Consider the following 18,925-nt stretch of genomic DNA (forward strand, 5'->3'; position numbering starts at 1 on the left):
TTGAACGCAGGCTCCTTGATTTATGCTTTATAATGTCCTTAAAGAACGCATCCCACTTCGGTTAATTAGTAGCGACCAATTTCCTCGTGTTAATTAAACTAGGTTATCATGAAATAAGAACTCTTTATTGCTGAAAGTAGCCACAAACTACGAAAAGTTTTCAACAAACTTTTCGGCTGTACACTTTTGGAATACGTTGCCGCTCGCTATTAAAACATCCCGCACTGTCTATACATTCAAAAATAATTTCCGCGCGTTCTTGTTCAAACCTAAATAATTTCACTGGCTTGTATTATATTGTGTTGTATTTTTCGTGTATTGTTGAGTAATATGTTTCCTACCTATGCCATTTTTTGTGTGTATACCGCAATTTGCGGTGCTTATATGTGATTTTTTTTTTCAATATTGCATGTTTTTTTAACTGGTACTTATCATGTTTCATGTGCTTCTGTATACGGTATGTAATATGCAGGGTGTCGAACCGGAACCGAACCGGTATTTTTTTTTCCGGAACTCAAACCGAACCCGAACCGTTATTAGTACGCTGAACACTAACCGGAACTGAACAGAAAAAATAAATAACGGTTACCGGTTCACGACAAAACGGTTCAACAATCCTCCTTACGTGCCATCAGCTTAGTGATCATCCACGGACTTTTACCCTCTAAGTCAATCCCATCCTTGTCAACGCCATCCCTATTCGTGGTCGTAAATCGAGGAAAGAAATGCGCACCAATATTGAAATCGTATGTTTCTGCTGTCCGCCCGCAGAATATCCCACTATTGGCTGCGTACAGGTGAAATAAAATATATGCTTTGCGCTTCCAGTTACAGATCTCCCTGCGACTTTACAAGCATTGTACGCCAACACAAAACGAACGCTACAACAACAAAAGAATAGGTTTTTAATGATTATCTTGCTTAATATTTTACTTTTATGTATAGCATAATAAAAAAGGAATATATTAAGATTCAATTTTTCTTTACCGGTTCTACTTCGTTGACAGAGCAATTAATCGTGTCTTGTGTATTGGCCCACTTAATAAATCGATAAATAAAACTTTAATTTCGTCAAAAAAAGGGGCTCGGAATAGTCAGTTTTTGGTTGCGGGGGGTGGCGACAAGACCATGCGTTCCAGCAACCTCCAGCGCTCGTGTCAAGGCCCAAACTTGCATCAACGGGTCGGGGCTGAGCATCGCGCTCTCCGACTGCTCTGAATTAGGTAATTGCAGAGCGCCAGGAGATGGGTGAACTAAACCTCGTCTTTCGGCTTTACATAGGAAGCATTAGGGTCGGTAAGCTCCTGTACAAATGAATGGTAATTTTCAGGTGGCATACATTTTATTAGTTGAGAGCTGCCTTGGGGTGGCTCGCTGCATATTGTTGAAAGATTTATGAGGGAGAGGATATTTGTTTATGTCTAGGTGGTAGTGCCTAACTATCTGATGGTACGTCTTCATGCGTTTCTCGGCCTATCTGAGGGAGAAGTCACCCATATCCCGGTTGACGAAAATCCCGCGCAATAAAATAATGTGCAGGGGCAGGCAGGCCACCAGACTGCTGCACCGCGAAACAGCGACCCACACACTAAAAGTGCCTACTTGTCGCATTTTAAAATTTGGCACATGGTGTTTTCATACTCTGATACAAAACTGTCTAGATTACTCTTGGCAAAGTGCCGTCCCACCAATGCACTTCTGTATAGAAGATGTGGGGGCCATGCCCCTCAAATCGGGGCGAGAAGGCGCTAGCGATGTCCTCCTCCTTGGTGGGGCGAGGGCGATCCTCGCGCGCCTCCCTCCTCTCCCTACGAGGCGACGGGGGATGCGCGCAGGAGACTCCCCGGGAGAGACCGCCCTTGGGACGCGCAGTGATCGCACGGTACGTAAATGCCTTTCGGCCACTTCTGGCCGTTGTTTCCCACTTCCGTGGGTCACGGCACCCACCGTGTCGATTAGCGCATGCCTCGATTTGCGTCAGGGCGTTTATCTAGGATGCCCGGCGAGTCTCCGCGGGCATATTCCACTTCTTGGTGGGTTGCCCCCGCGTCCGCGATGTGACGGCTTGCGCCGTCTGAGGTCAGCGGACGAGCGCCGATGCCGCCCGATCGAGTCCAGCGGCTTGAAATGTGTAGCGGCCACAGAGAGCCCCCTTCCTCTATGTCAGCGAGCGTTGCGGCCGGCCAACGCCGGCGGACGCTAACTGCTGCCCGACTACGGGCTGGGCACACGCTGACGGCTGTATGCCCCAGGGGCTAGGTGCGTAGTACAGTGTAGTGTTTGTATCGTGGTTTCCCGCGTAATAAACCCCTGTACTATGAAATGTATCGCTTCCATGTGAAGTGACTGACAACGTACACTCGCGGCGAGAGTCGTGGCTCGCTCCCGAACCCGTTGTGGGCAGAGTCTCTCTGCGGGGCAGTTCGGTGCTGCGCGAGAGCAGTGAGAATAACGACGGCGCGTTATTCTATTATGTTCTATTCTATTCCTTCATACTAATAGGATAGGAAATGCCCACATTTCTGGCGCCCAACGTGGGGCCCGAGAAATGTGGGCCTCACCTCTGTAGACTGTAATGCAGTGTAGTCTGCCAAGGTGCCCACCATGGGTTCGAGCGAGCCAAGCCGTAGACAGCCGCGGCGGCCCTCGCACGCGTGCACAGTCACTCCGCGGAGACGAAGTAGCTCCTCAGAACTTGGTTTTATTCCGGGTAATCCACGGTACAGCAACCAGCCCTGGTATTACACTCCTAGCCCTGGGGCAGAGAGGGGGGTACCCGCCGACCGTACGCTTCAAGCCACAGAGCCCGACGCGCAGGAAGGGTAATCGGCAGCTGTTGGTCCAGTGGCGTAAGCCACCGAAGCGCTGCGGGTGCTGGGCCCGGCTATGACCGGAACCGACCACCAGACTGACTGAGAAATCCAACTCCCGGTACGTTCGCCGACCTCACGGAAGTGAGAGAACGGCGGTCGCTCAGGCCGAAGCGAGCGAGCAGCGTGCGAGCACGAAGTACCTGTCGGAGTCGGCACCCAGCCAATCTCTCTCGGGCCCGACCGAAGCGCGCGCCCGCCGCCGCGAGCCCTTCGGCGGGGCCACTACGTCACGCCCCACGTGGCCCACGGACCGGCGCGCATTGGTCAGCCCGTACCCCCTTGCAGGGAGAGGCCGCGAGGGGCTATCCTCGCCCCTCTGGGAGAGGGGATCGCGGGCTACGTGCTCGCGTAATTGGGAGTAGCCCCAATTAAGATCCCCACAAAGGAAGGAAGGAATAATGTAGAAGAAAGGCAGGAAAGTTAACCTGGCTAGAGCCTAGTTTGCTATCCTGCACATGGGAAAGGGGAAATGGGCAAAAAAGAGAGAGGAAAAAAAGAGGAAAAGTTGGACCAGACACGTATGCCCAGCACAGAGGCACTGACAGTGATTGACACTTCTGTATAGAGAGGTGAAGCCTACTCTATAGAGGCCTATTGCATAACCCAGCGGATGGAAGGGAGGTTTCCTCATTAGTAGACAGCAGTCAATTTTTGTACCATTTCTTGAAGATTGCTACTGGTGTAAAAACGCAAGTACAATTTCTTTTTCCTGTGCGTGAAAGGAAACTTCATAACAAAGTCGTTTAAGTTTGTGGTCGGCACGATTCCGCTGCTGTATTTACTTGCACGCTGTGCATAAGTGTTCAAAGCAATTAAGAGCGCAAAATAAACCATGGCCTTGTTTTATTTGAAAGTAATAGCCTTTGGTAACGCTCCCTACGCTATACCGACCCCGCAGGACGTTGCATTCCCCCAAAAACGATAATATTGTCACGAATAAAGGTAGAAAAACAGTATTTACTCGACTTAAAAGACCTACAGACGGCACCGAAGCTGACGCACAACCAGAGCTGCCGTGGTAGCACCCAAGCCTCTTCTTCTTCTCAGACCCAATGTTCCGAAAGGCACATACCCAAACAGGGAGATTGTCCCAGGCATGCGGCATTACCCCCTCCCCTGAGAAAGCATCGTCCCGATGCAACGTCCCGATTTATGGTCCTGAGAGTCGTACGGCAAACACAGCAGTTCAAGATTCAGTCGAGCGGGTGTAGTACGGCTTCATTCGGGCTACGTGGACGACATCCGACTGTGACGTGGTGCGACGAGAACGTACCGTGCCCTCAGGAAGAACTTCGTAGTTCACGTCGCTTGTCTGGCGCAGAACCTTGTAGGGTCCAAAGTAGCGACGCATCAATTTTTCGGAATAACCCTTCCGGCGAACAGGGCTCCACACCCAGACGAGGTCTCCTGGTCGATATGTAACCTCCCTGTGACGCGCATTATACCTCCGGGCATCATTTACTTGCTGGCATCGAATGCGTTGGCGAGCCAGCTGCCGTGTGGCCTCTGCACGCTGTGACGACAGAGCAGTCGTCAGGTAAAAGCATGGAGTCCAACATTGTCAGAACGTCTCGACCATGCACCAAGCGAAACGGGGTAAACCGTGTTGTTTCCTGCGCCGCCGTATTGTAGGCGAAGGTCACGTATGGTAGTATGGCATCCCAATTCCGGTGGTCGACGTCAACGTACATAGAGAGCATATCGGCAATGGTCTTATTTAGCCTCTCCGTTAGTCCGTTCGCCTGCGGGTGGTAGGCGGTTGTCCTCCGGTGGCTTGTGCAGCTGAGATGTAACACTTCTTTAAGAAGTTGTGCTGTGAACGCAGCTCCCCTGTCCGTGATGACAACTATCGGGGCACCATGACGAAGGACGATGTTCTCGATAAAGAACTTGGCAACTTCTGTGGCCGTGCTTCGGGTAAGGGCCTTTGTTTCACAGTAACGCGTTAAGTAGTCCGTAGCGACGACAATCCATCTGTTGCCGGAGGATGACAAAGGAAAAGGCCCCAGAAGATCCATACCGATCTGCTGAAACGGTAATTTCGGAAGGTCAACCGGTGGGAGTAGACCGGCGGGCTTTTCGGGCGGAGTTTTCCGCCTCTGGCAATCTCGGCAAGTTTGTACGTAGTGCTTGACATCAACCGCAAGCTTCGGCCAGTAATACCGTAGACGTATGCGGGCTAAGGTACGGGCGAAGCCGAGATGCCCGGAAGACGGTTCATCGTGACAGGCCTGCAGAATTTCTGCACGTGGAACGAGCAAGTATGTTGTTTCCGTGGCATCGAAATTCTTTTTATACAGGATGTTGTTACGCAGACAAAATGATGTACGGCCGCGTGCGAAAGATCTGGGTAGCTGAGAGGTACATCCTTCGAGGTAATGGATGACTGGGCGAAGTTCCGGGTCATTTCGTTGGTCTTGAGCAAGGTCAGAAGGAGTGACGGCTCCAAGAAAGCCGCCATCATCATCTTCCTCGGTAGAGATTTTATCGATTGGAGCGCGGGAGAGGCAGTCTGCGTCGCTGTGTTTACGGCCTGACTTGTAGACGACACTGACATCGAACTCCTGTAGCCGGAGACTCCAACGAGCGAGACGTCCAGACGGGTCTTTCAGGTTGGCCAACCAGCACAGAGAGTGATGGTCAGTAGCCACCTTGAAACGTCGTCCATAGAGATATGGCCGAAATTTGGTGACGGCCCACACGACAGCCAAGCATTCCTTCTCAGTTGTAGAGTAGTTGGCTTCGGCGCGTGACAGAGTACGGCTCGCATAAGCGATAACCCGCTCTACACCATCTTGCCACTGTACAAGCACTGCACCTAACCCGATGTTGCTTGCGTCAGTATGCAGTTCAGTGTCAGCGTCCTCGTCAAAGTGGCCGAGCACAGGTGGAGTCTGCAACCGACTTTTCAGTTCGTCGAACGCTGCACACTCTTTTGGGCCCCAACTGAACTGCACATCATTCTTTGTTAGGCGAGTTAACGGCTCCGCTATATCGGAAAAGTTCTCCACAAAGCGACGATAGTACGCGCAGAGGCCGAGAAAACGGCGTACGGCGTTTTTGTCGCTTGGTGTTGGGAAAGCGGCGACAGCAGCAGTCTTGTCGGGGTCAGGGCGGACGCCTTGGAAGCTGACGAGGTGGCCCAAAAACTTCCGCTTTTCGTACCCGAAATGGCACTTCTCTGGTTTTAACGACAGTTGGGCGGATCGGATGGCCTCAAGAACTGCTCTCAGACGCACTAGGTGCTCTTCGAACGTTCGAGAAAACACTACCACGTCGTCCAAGTATACAAGGCACGTCTGCCACTTTAGTCCAGATAGAACAGTGTCCATCATCCGCTGGAAAGTGGCGGGGGCGGAGCACAAACCAAACGGCAGGACCTTAAATTCGTAGAGGCCGTCCGGAGTAACGAAAGCTGTTTTTTCGCGGTCTCGTTCATCTACTTCAATTTGCCAATAACCACTGCGCAAATCAATAGACGAGAAAAATCTAGCATGGCGCAACCGATTCAACGAGTCATCTATACGCGGCAAAGGATAGACGTCTTTCTTCGTAACTTTGTTGAGCTTCCGGTAGTCTACGCAAAAACGAAGAGTACCGTCTTTCTTCTCAACAAGGACGACCGGGGATGCCCAAGGACTTGTCGACGGCTGGATGACGTCGTCTCGGAGCATTTCTTTCACTTGGCGACGAATAGCCTCGCGTTCTTTCGTTGAAACTCGGTAAGGGTGTTGGCGAATGGGTCGCTCGTGTTCGTCGGTGATGATGCGATGCTTGGCGATGGTTGTTTGTCGAACTTTAGACGTTACAGCAAAGCAGTCGCCAAACGAGTTGAGAACATCGCGAAGCTGTTGCTGTTGGGACATCGGCCGGTCAGGGTTTATGTCAATTTTGGCGACCTTCTCCGATTCGTTCTGCGTGGACAAGACTCCTAGAACAAGATTCCTTCCTTCGTCGCTTACTGCGTCCAGGTATGCAACTGCTGTTCTGTGTGATAAATGCTGGTGTTCCGGACTGAAGTTCGTAAGCAGTATTTCTGTTCGTTGGTTGCTGATGTCGACGAGGCCACGGGCTGCGCAGACCTGTCGGTCGAGCAGCAGGGAAACGTTTTGTTCTGCGATACCGCAACTGACAGGTGATTGCTCGCACTCAACAGTAACAAACATACTGCTTCGGGGAGGTAAAGTAACAATCTCGTCGCAAATTCGGAGCGCAGGCCTGGAGAGCTCCCTCTCGTCGTCGACTGACAGAGGGTTCGAAAACGTAACCAAAAGATCCCGCAAGTCGATCACGGCCCCGTATTTGCGGAGAAAGTCCAAACCGAGTATAAGTTGTTTCGAGCACTCCCGCAGCACGGCAAAACAGCCGGGGAAAGTTGAATCTTGAATTTGAATTCGAGCGGTGCACACACCAGTCGGCACAACAAGGTGGCCGCCAGCTGTGCGGATTGGCGGTCCACACCATGGCGTCGTTACTTTACGCAGCTTGGACGCGAGTGACCAGCTAATAACAGAATAGTCAGCGCCGGTATCGACGAGAGCTGTTGCCGAGTGGTTGTCGACGAGGACCGGGATGTCGGCAGAAAGAAGTTCGTTCGCTTCAAAAGTTCGATTTCGGTGGTCTTCATGCGGATGTCGTTGCGTCGGTGGAGGTTCTTGAGCTTTATGCGCAGCGGCCTCACCCCCGGAGGTCGCTGGGTTTAGTTTCCCCGGTGTGGGCTCGGAGACCGGTTCCCGCCAGATCGAGGAGAGCCGGGACGGATCGGTGATGAGTACCTGCGAGGGGTAGGCGTTCGGGACTGATGAGTAGCGGGCGAAGTTGACGTCAGCTCATGGGCGGAAAGGTACTCCTCGATTTCTCGGGGTCGTTCCCCGTAGCGCGGTCGAGGTGCGTTCGGCGAGAACCCGAGAAGTCCCAGGCGGCGGTAAGGGCAGTGACGGAACACGTGGCCTAGCTCTTCACCACAATGGTAGCACAGGGGCCGATTGTCTGATGTGCGCCACACGGTCGCTTTTCGTTCGAGACGTCTTGGTTCATACCGTGTGGCCGGGTTCAACGTGCGTCCGAACGGCTGTGTCACAGTTGGGAACACCTGGGGCGGTGCCGAGGTCGGCGTGCGCACCACGTCCGTGTAAGTGCGATGTTCCACTGTTGGAGCCAGCATAGGATACACATCCGTGTACGTTCGAACAGGGCTTGCAACATCGGCCGGTGCCGCCGGTCCCATTGCTCGCCGAACTTCGTCTCGGACGACGTCGGTAAAGGCAGCGGAAGTTGGTCGACAGTCACCCTGCTGAAGAAGCCGCAGTTCCTCACGCACGACGCTCCTCACGAGCTCCCGGAGAGCGTGTTCATCGTTGACCGCTGAAGCGCAGGCGGCCACACTGGCTTGACGCCCGTACTGCATGTTGCGCTGCTGCAGGGCCCGCTCCATTGAGGTCGCTTCCCGAACGAAGTCAGCAACCGTTGTTGGCGGGCTGCGTACAAGGCCAGGGAATAGCTGTTCCTTCACACCGCGCATCAGGTGGCGGACCTTCTTTGCTTCACTCATACCAGGGTCAGCTCGCCAAAACAAGCGCGTCATGTCCTCGACGAACATAGAGACGCTCTCGTTTGGTTTTTGCGCCCTGGACTGTAGAGCAATCTCGGCCTTTTCCTTCCGCTCACTATTTCTGAAGTCTTCGAGCAATTGCCGCCGAAACTCCAACCAGCTTGTAAATGTAGGCGCGTGGTTTTCGTACCACGTCTGTGCCGACTCTCTGAGGGAGCAGTAAACGCTTCTCAGCTTACGTGTGTCGTCCCACTCGTTTAATGCAGCGACCCGATCGAAATGATCGAGCCAGTCCTCGACGTCTTCGAAGATGTCACCGTGGAATGGCCGCGGTGTGTGCGGCAAGTGCACCACCAGCGGCGAGAAGGCTCCGCTGCCCTCATTGGTTTGGCAAGCCGTAGTGGTTGTCATTACGCGTGGAGGCTTCACCAGCAGGCCAAATTCTGGTGGTAGACCTCGAATGCGGCGACTTGACTTGTGCACTGGTGTTGTCTCCAGATGACACTCGCGTGGGTCGATAAACTCGCCTGGTTCGAAGTGCATGGGATTACCCCGCACCTCCACCACAAATGTCACGAATAAAGGTAGAAAAACAGTATTTACTCGACTTAAAAGACCTACAGACGGCATCGAAGCTGACGCACAACCAGAGCTGCCGTGGTAGCACCCAAGCCTCTTCTTCTTCTCAGACCCAATGTTCCGAAAGGCACATACCCAAACAGGGAGATTGTCCCAGGCATGCGGCAATATGTATTGAAAAACCTGGAAGTCTGACTCTAATCAACGTCAGAGGTGACGTAAAGCGGGAAAACAGATTTTTAGGGATTTAATTTCATTGATTGATTGTAGGGTTTAACGTGCCGACGCAACGCAGGCGATGAGGCGCGCCGTGGTGGAGGGCTCCGTATTAATTCTGACCACCTGGGGATCTTTAACGTACGCCGAACACATCTCGAACACATGGACGTTTTTTGCTTTTCGCCTACATCCGAAAAGAGGCCGCCGCGGCCGTGAATCGTACCCGCGTCCTCATTTAATTTCATGTTAACAATCAAGAGTTACGGTAAAACAAGATTGGAGGCGCCACTAAATCTCATAAACATGATTTTTAGCTCGGGCAATTTGGTCGACGGCTGCAATCACACAACTCTCTGTAACGTCACAAGGGTTGTGCAAGAAAGTGTCTCTTGAACGGCACTATTTATTTTCTCGAATATGTAGCCAAATTGTTTAAAGTTGCCATTGTGATCGACATCGTTGCTATTTAGACAAATTCATCTTTTGTATTAACCAAACTTGTATTTTTTGTAGCACGCACGAAGGCTGGTCTGGCGATGAGCGTTTATTGAGAGACGGGCGCTTATATACACGGCCCCGTAGGGGGCGTATCACAAGATACAGGCAAGCGTGCATGACTGCGCACGGTTACATTTTTGGTCACGGCTTTTTTAACTATAATTTTTTTGCACTTATAACTTTACTTAATTATTCCGAACCGGTTAGCGAACCTGTTACGTGTGTAATTTAGTCGAACCGGAATGAAATTATTTCACCGGAATCCTAACCGTAACAGAACCGGTATTTTTTTAGGTTCGACATACCGATGATATGTATAAAAACGATATATTTCTGATTATAGCCAATGTTTCCGTTTGTTTAAGAAGAACAGGAGGTCGCCCTTCAGTGTCCGACTCCGGGACCTCCTCCCGTCAAATTGTAGTGCAAACATTCTTGCCTTGTTTTTCGGGATCCTACTCCCCACAGAGGTCCATGAATTTGGAAGGGGGCGAGATGATAATTATCATACATATCTTTACAGAGCAGCCTCGGCCCTCACGAATAGCGCGCGCTACCAGCGCGAAGGGGTGAGCGTCGTTGCTATGGTAACGAGGAATGACAATTGTCCAGCCCCGCGTGGTGACTTTAATGCTCACCATCCTTTCTGGGAACACTACAAAACGGGCAGCCTCGGGAGACACCCAGCTAAAGCAATCAACCGCATGAAATTGGGAATTTCAAACGATGGGTACCTTATCGTATTCCGGCCTCCTACCTCTACGAGCGCCATAGATATAACACTGTACACAAGTCGTGTGCACATCCCCTGGAACGCCGCACCAAATCGAATGGGCAGCGAGCATTTCCCAATTTTCATCTGTGCTGTCGGTTTACATTTTTCTGGACGTACGTTTGTTATATCGATCGCTGTCCACTAGGAGCGATATAAGAACGAACTGAGAGCTTTTTCTGGAGGTATATTCGAGGCCATGCTTGCTTGAAAGGCTGAAACAACAATCGGCAGACTTTGCAACGACAGACCTCGAAGTTAGAAACATGTGTGCCCCACGGCCAAGGCTGAGCGTTAGCTCACAGAAAAGAAACACAACGCTTCACTCAAGACTCGTTTCAACGAGTTAAAGGGACACTGATGTGATATGTAAACATTGCGGGATTACTAGCGCAAATTGTAGTCCGGAGTCCCCAGGCCATGTTTCGACCACTCTGGGCGCGGTTACGCGATTTTATTCAGTAGTAAATTTAATTCCAAAATGCTGTCCTCCGCTCTTTACGCTCGCCCATTTTCTGTGGCGTTTTCGTGTGACGTCGGGAGGAGCCGAGCTAGCAATTGGCTGCGCTACTGCACGGCTCCCCGGCCTTCAGACAGAGTCAGTCGGCCCAGCGTTTCGTCCGCCGGCCGCCGACGGGTCGTCGCAATTCGTTCGCCGAGTTGAAACGAAGCCAGGACACGGACACGTACACTCTAAGAAAAAAGGTGGTCAAAAGAGAGTCCCCGGCGCCGCGACTACCTTTAACGCTTGGTGAGTCAGAACAGAGTCACCGATCAGAGTCATAATTTTGGCGACTCTCTTTCGACTCGGTACGGGGCGCAACTTGGCGGGAGAGGGGAACCTAGTCGAGGAGCATAGAAAACAAAAAAAAAGAGATGCCGCTCTGATTGGTCGCCGCAGGTGTGACGTCAGGCGTTTCCCGCGAGCAGGCGAGCAGCCGGAGTGGAAGCTTTTGAACTGCCTGCGCGCTCCGCCGGCGAGGCGTTCTTTGTGTTGTGGCCGTTAGGGCGGTTTTCGTAACTACGTGGTTTCGCTGGTCAGTGTCGCGACAATTTTACAGTGCTTTTGCCGTGCTCCACGTGAGGACAGCGTCCATGATAAGGGAAGATATACGGACGGAGCTGCGGCAACACAGCAACTGCATCTGATAGAGGTAAGTGAAGTATTCACCGCGGCGAGAGATTTTCCCTCGTGAAAAAACTTCGTGCACTTTGCGAATAACGCTCAATTGTGTAAGATATGCTGCTTGAATACTATGCGGACAGTCGTGGCAGAAACGTCCAACCTCATTTCTGCGTGAGTGGCAGGTTTTTCGACGGCCTCAGTATGCGAACAGGGCAGCATGACCGTTGGCGCGAGCCGCCGCCGATGGCTCGCCGCCGACGAAACGGCGACCTTGAACACGATGGCCGCTCCACGGCCAAGGCGCAGTGAAAGTTTGTTTCACTTCCTCTGGCGCTTTTATTTGACCCTGAACACGGAATGCTGAGTGCGCTTTGATGAATTTGGCTCAGGCTGACAGAGGGGCGAAATGTCAACATGAAAAGAAACGAGTAGGTGCTCGACAGCGGCTTATTTCGGCGCCAAGCAGCAGTCACTTCGTACAAATGCGGGACGCGTATGTATTGGTAGAATATAATTTTGCGCGTACAGTCATGGGCAATTCAAATACGAACCGCGGTGCGCACAGCCGAAGATCCCGGTGCCGTCTCCTGGCAGCGGCCGAGGAAAACGCACGGACATGCGTTGTTGAGATATCGGGAGCGAGGCTGCGTGTCCCACTGCGATATGTTGCTGTCTGCTCGCTCGCATGTTTGCTTTGTCGCCATGCCGCAAGAGCGCTGACAACAATTGTTAGTGATCCGGCGCGAGATAGTATAAGGGTATCTACGGCCACTGTGTGCTCGGCTCACACGAGTGCCTGCTCCCCCTGTGTGCTGGCGTCACATTGCCGACAAAGCTTTGCATGTAGGGTGCAGTAACTTGAGCAAATAACGATCGACACCTGCTTCGCACCCAAACCATGCTCAGTACTGCCCGCTCCGCAGATTTTACTAGCACTAATGGGCCTGCCCTCCTCCCCTCCCCATCCCTCACTCTCACTATAATGTTTGCGAAGGTAAACTAGTGTTAAATAAGTTCCCTTTGATAACGGTTGAAAGTGTATCAACTGTTCCATTTCAGTAGCCATCAACCAAAGCAAACGCCGGGTACCTCGAGGAAGCTTGATTTATTGAAGGGTTTAACGCACCGAAGCAACGCAGGCAATGAGGAACGCTGTAGTGGAGGGTTCCGGATTAATTTTAACCACCTGGGGATCCTTAACGTGCGCCGAAATCCCGCACACACGGACCTCGAGGAAGCTGGCGTAGCTTTGTGGTTAAATGGTACGGCGAGGCACAGTGAAATGCGGCTTTTATTTTTCAGCTTTTTCAGGTTATGATGTCTGAATACCGCGTGGGTAAGCTTACAGTGGCTGGTGCTAGAGGAATATAGGTGGTGCGCAGAACGCTTTTAATGCTACTTCTGTGACTGATTCTTGCGCAGAGACTGTGCTCGTTACTAGAGCATTTCTATGTTTTGCTCGCAAGCCTGGTCTCGCCTGCTCCAGCAACGCGTAGATGTTTTGTTTTTTGTATAAACATGAAATTGCGCACCATCCTGCTGCAGCTTGCACACCGTAAGCGTTTTGTTCATAGGCCGCCGGTCTAAAGGTATATTAGCATTGTGTGGGCTTTGGAGTGAACTATTATTATGCGTTAGGGTGGCGCAGGAGCGTTTTCAAGGCCACATTCGTGAGCAAAAAGCGGGGAATAGCCTCCTTAACGAGCACACGTACGTTCAAATCTGGCACAAGGAAGCAGGCAAGGAAATTTGTGTGCACGCCATGTGTGCACTCAGCGTTATCTTGCACTAGATGACAATTCCTTTGTAGTACTATAGCTCTACACCGCTTTTGACTCGATTTATAATTGCCAACTTCACGGCGAAATGCAAATTCGGCCGCTTCGCGCTAGCTGAGCCGTCAAATAAACGTTTCTAGCGCTAGCCACCACACCCGCCGCGGTGGCTCAGTGGCTAAGGCGTTGCGCTGCTGAGCACGAGGTCGCGGGTTCGATTCCCGGCCGCGGCGGCCGCTTTTCTGATGGAGGGGAAAAGCAAAAACGCCCGTGTGTACGAGATTTCGGCGCACGTTAAAGATCCCCAGGTGATCAAAATTAATCCGGAGCCCTCCACTACGGCGCGCCTCATCGCCTGCGTTGCGTCGGCACGTTAAACCTTACAATCAATCAAGCGCTAGCCACCACAGCTACACTTCGGAAAAAAAGCCTAAAAAGCGCGAGCAGTACAAACTCAAAGAACGAAAAAAACCTGGTGGACAGCCCACGATCGTATTTTTGCATGGGGGTGCAACAACTCGCCTTAGACGGCGCAGGTGCGTTACGATAGGAAGGGAGAGCGAGAAGGAGGTAAGGAGCCGCCAACTGATGATGAGCGGCCGAGATAAATGGGCCGGCGGTATTTCTCTTTCACCTTGAGGAGAGCCAACTTGGGGGGGGGGGCGGGGGGGGGCGCATTCCTTGATTGTAGGGCTTTACGCGCCGACGCAACGCAGGCGATGAGGCGCGCCGTAGTGGAGGGCTCCGGATTAATTTTGATCACCTGGGGATCTTTAACGTGCGCCGAAATCTCGTACACACGGGCGTTTTTGCTTTTCCCCTCCATCAGAAAAGCGGCCGCCGCGGCCGGGAATCGAACCCGCGACCTCGTGCTCAGCAGCGCAACGCCTTAGCAACTGAGCCACCGCGGCGGGGGGGGGGGGGGCGCATTCCTGCGTCATTTGCCGTTCGATATAGCGGGTTTCGCTTGTATTTTTATTCGATATAGACGTAATTTTTGCTATATTTTTCACTGCAACTATACTGTTAGCGGAAGGAGTTCGACATACTGGATAAATCGATGAAAATGGTTTCCATCAGTTGGGTTCGGCTGTACAACTTTAGTTTGCTCTCTTTACAGATGCAAAAGGTGTCAGCGCTACCGTTTGGTTGCCCCATTTGGTGAAGGAAAGAGAGGATGACATCTTCACGATACTGGTGAGAACAGTGAGCTTAATTTGCGAATTAGATGGCAACATTGGCAAAAAAAAATGGCTCTTGGCTTGAGTTGCCCTCGGCATTAAAAATATTAGGGTGTACCCAATATTAAACTAAAAGAAATGCTGTACATGTAAGAGAGAGCAACTGGGAAAAAATTGTTGCTCTTTAGAAAGGCTGGCTGACGTGTTTAGGCTTAACGTTTATGGTTACTTTGACCACCGGTAGCGAAATATCCCTGACCATGTACTTTTTTGCTTTCCTAAAGGTAAAGTGCACTCAAAATTTTGGTGTCTTGATAACCTCAATTTTGTAACTTACCATAAAGAGAAGCCTTAAGGGGAACTCCAGACCCTGGGAAGGAACCAGTGTGTTTAAGATATCAGCCAGCAAAATCAAGCTTTGGGAAGATCCACAGCGGGGTAGTTGCTAGTGCTTTTTAACATCTTGAAGTAGCACAGACTAGATACAGACATGATAAGTCGAAAATGAACAGACAACAGCGCTTTGTAAATGGTTCGGCGCAACATGGTATTTACTGTGTAACTTGTCCTCATGTAATTTGTGAGTGCGTGACCTAAGCACCTATTCTTGAAAAAAAAAATTTACTTCCACAATATCTGCGCTCCAAAAACGTTTTGCTGTGTTAGCTGTGTGCCATGGGATAAAGCTGAACATAGCAAAAGTGCGAGAATGCCAATGCAATGGGTGAAGCAGGACATTTGCTAAATGGAACTGCCTGCTGTTATTCGTGAACAAAGAAGCAACGAATGTAGACGGAAGGGTCGGCGGTAGCTCAGCGTTTTTTCGGTCTCTTCGGTTATTTTGATCTTATCACCAAGCGTGAGTGGCATTTGAAGCATTTGTTTGTTGTGCTCATCCAGAAAAATAAAAATTGACCTTGTGGCTCTGAGCACCCTTCACCGATTGTGAACTAACAGAAAAACAGGCACGAGCGGCTGCAGTCGCGATTGCTTGAGATAATGCCTTGAGCATACTGGGGTAGTAAAGAAACGAGTAGAAAAAAAGTGGTGCCACAAAGAGACAAGCCGGGAGATAGCGCAATGTTAAAGTAAAGGCTGTGGCTAGCGTTCCGTCGAGACGGAACGATATACAAGTGCTAAAGTTCCGTCCAGACGGAACAGAGCGCTGTGAGTTATCCTTCCCAGACGGATTACAACTGAGAGCTTAGCGTTCCGTCCAGACGGAGCCGGCGTGAAATTTGTACAGTTCCGTCCAGGCGAAAGTAAAACCGGCTGATTAGACCCGACCTTGAGTATTCATATTTGGTGTAGGGGTTGCGCCTCGGAACCGCTATAAGGGTGTCAGGTTGCGAGTCATGCATCACATGAAGCTAGCTGCGTGTACTTGTGCGTTATACAACCGGCGTATTTAATGTGTAGGTTCTAAAGGCAGGTTGCTGCGACCCCAATGATTAATCATAAGAAGCGGGTCTTCGCATAACCGGGGGGTGTACTATAACTGAGCTTTCCCTGTAACTTATCATCGCAGGTATTTTAGTTTTCAGTCCACGTGGCATACTAAAGACAGTCAGAGTAATAATTTATACATATTGATGGCTGTCCACATAAAGAACTTTTTTACAGCAGCTAAATTTCAGCATTATTTGTCTTTTTTTTACAGGACCCAGATACTGCATACTCGCGACCGACTCTGCTGTACACGGGGAGCAGCCCACTGTGGTCCGACTCAATTAAGGTGGTGTGTGAACATGTATCCGTTAACGTCTTTGACTTCACGTCAGGAATCGCTCTTGTATGTGCCATGTACTGGGCATACAACCTGCAGTACTTGAAGTCTGCAAAGCAGACCTTTACAGTTTTGGAGGAATTGATGGTGGTGCGAAAGGGCGCATGCTTGAGCACCTAAATGCCGGCGACAAAGGTAGTCACTACCTTGAGAGCTCGTGCAGGGACAGCCAGGGAATAAATACACTGTCCAGGGCCAGCAGATCAAGTGGTGGGTGTTGCAACATATAGCCTCCGAGTAAATTTCTGTGTTCTAAAATGAACAAAATATTCTCAGGAAAATTATAACAATCATCCATTAATAATTCTTTGACACCCTTTTTTTTAATGTTCATTTGCATTGCGTATGAGTGGTCAAAGTGGTCTTATCATAAAGCCGAACCTAGCTGTATGCATGAAATATGAATGTGTTCAAGATGAAATTTTTATTAAGCAATAACACTCCCGAACTCTGTTTTGTGTATTTTATTGTCCTGTTTTCAATTTGCCAGTTGTATTGTTCTAGAATTTTTTCACTTCAGTTGTCTAAAATGACATTTTCAAATATTTGTATTTGTTATAATGTAATGTGGTTTTAAGAAAAATTGTGTTTTCATATTCACTTATCATTTTGTGAAGTTGTTGAGCCAGCAGCTGTTGGCTGATTACTGTTGTAGGGTTGTGTTTTGTATATGTGAGCTCAAGTGTTTCTTGTCCTGTTCAATGTTACAATTTGTTGTTTGAGACACGAATGTTGTCTAAGGTAATAATTTTGAATCTTGCATTTTTCACGTTTCTTCTAGTCATGTATATGTTGTCTAAGACAAACTCGTGATTTTTATTTCTTGTAGCATTTTTTTATAAATGTGGTTTTTAAAAAAATTGTGTTTTCATATTCACTTATCATTTTGTAAAGTTAGTGAGCAACCAGCTGATGGCTGATTACTGTTGTAGGGTTGTGTTTTGTATATGTGAACTCAGTGTTGCTTGTCCCGTTCAATGTAACAAGTTTTTGTTATGTGAGACACAAATTTTAAGGTGATAATTTTGAATCTTGTATTTCTCACGTTTCTTATAGTCCATTGTATGTTGTCTAAGACAAAAACTCGTGATTTTTATTTTGTGTCAATTTTTTTCTAGTCATTGAGCCAATGCATAATTTGAAACGGTTGTAGGCTTTATTTCAATAAAATGGTTGTTTTGGTACTTTGCATTGATGTTTCTTGCATGTATGCATGGCTGTCCTTATAGGGTCATAATAGTATCTGTATGGTATTTTTTTATCCTATCGACTCTGAAGCGATTCTGTTTGCTCGAGTCGGAAAATAATCGACTGGACTTTTCTTTGCAGATTTTCAGTGTCGGTGACGGTGCTGCAGAGTCCTGCATGCTCTATCTCAGGGGTCGCGGGATTCCCTTTCAGCAGGTCAGGGCGACTTGGCTGGGGTCATGTAGTAGCCAAAGTAGCCAAGCGGGCTCTCTATAGCCAAACGGAGAGTCTGTGTGACTACTTTTACTACTCGCAAAGTAGTCATGAAGACTCTCTTCGTTTGAAAATTAGGAGTCGAGGTGACTTCCCTTACAGAGTCCTGCATAGCCTTTTTTGACTCGGTCTAACAGAGTCACAAGACTCTTTTCCAAACAGAGTCAGGACGACTCTCATTGCTGGGCCACAAGGTAGTCAAGCAGACTCTTTTCGTTTACCATTTCGGAGTCACTGTGACTAATTTTCAGGAGTCCTGCAGACTCACTCTTGACTCTTCGTCACGACTCCCTCCCTAAGAGTCCCAGGACTCTGTTTGAAAGAGAGTCTGGTGACCCTCCCCATAAGAGTCCAAAGGTAGTCAATTCTGTAGCAAGCCAATGACTCTGTAAAATGAGTCACTACTGACTACCATTTTTCTTAGAGTGTATGTGAATGGAAGATTGTGCCTTTCTTTACTTGGTTAGTTTGTACACTGTATCTAGCTCCAAGTCAAGGTCGCTTCACACAAGCGCTGCACAAGTGCACATGCGATGCTTCGCTGACTGGTACGCCAGTAGGGAAATATAAGGCCTCTTGAAGGCAGGAGAAGAGTCAGCGAAGTCTATAGAGGTACTAAGGAAATAAAATCAACTAATATTTTTACCGTACAGCGTAAAACTAGGGTGTGGGAAGCACTTTTTTGCGTTGGGCGAACAAGCACAGCGGCCAGCAGCACGACTAGGCATCTGCGAACGCTTTTTCGTCTAAGAAATGCAATTGCTAGACTTGAGATATTGTGGAAACTTGGGGGATGCTTACTGCACGAGCGCAAAACAACAAATAGTCACCTAAGCTTCTTGGAATGCTAAAACTAAATAAAAGTGTAAACTGGTTATACATTATATACCTTATATTTCCAGGTTCGGCCGCGCGCGCCCGTGGCTGGGTGTCTTTATTTGGTGTTCCACTTGGGAGCGCACAAGCCGAACCAACCTGTTTAGACGAGTGCGCTGTGGGGGCCTTTCCCTGGCGCACCTTTTTCTACGCCAGGTAGTGAACCGCTTTCTTTTTTTACGTGATGTGCAAAACCCTTTTTTGCGGACCGTGTGTCAAGTGCGCCTA

At 49.7% G+C, this 18,925-nt stretch overlaps 1 long non-coding RNA gene across 1 annotated transcript; it reads left to right on the plus strand.

The window, feature by feature from the left end:
- Nucleotides 1–11,235: 11,235 nt before the first annotated feature.
- On the plus strand, nucleotides 11,236–18,061 carry LOC144138155 (uncharacterized). Its single transcript, XR_013315827.1, has 3 exons — nucleotides 11,236–11,646; nucleotides 14,514–14,590; nucleotides 16,235–18,061. It is a non-coding gene; the product is annotated as an uncharacterized LOC144138155 (long non-coding RNA).
- The last annotated feature ends 864 nt before the right edge of the window (nucleotides 18,062–18,925 follow it).

This window comes from Haemaphysalis longicornis, unplaced genomic scaffold, assembly GCF_048455015.1.
Source record: "Haemaphysalis longicornis isolate Haplotype H1 unplaced genomic scaffold, Haemaphysalis longicornis Haplotype H1 scaffold_5, whole genome shotgun sequence".
Classification (NCBI taxonomy): Eukaryota; Metazoa; Arthropoda; class Arachnida; order Ixodida; family Ixodidae; genus Haemaphysalis; species Haemaphysalis longicornis.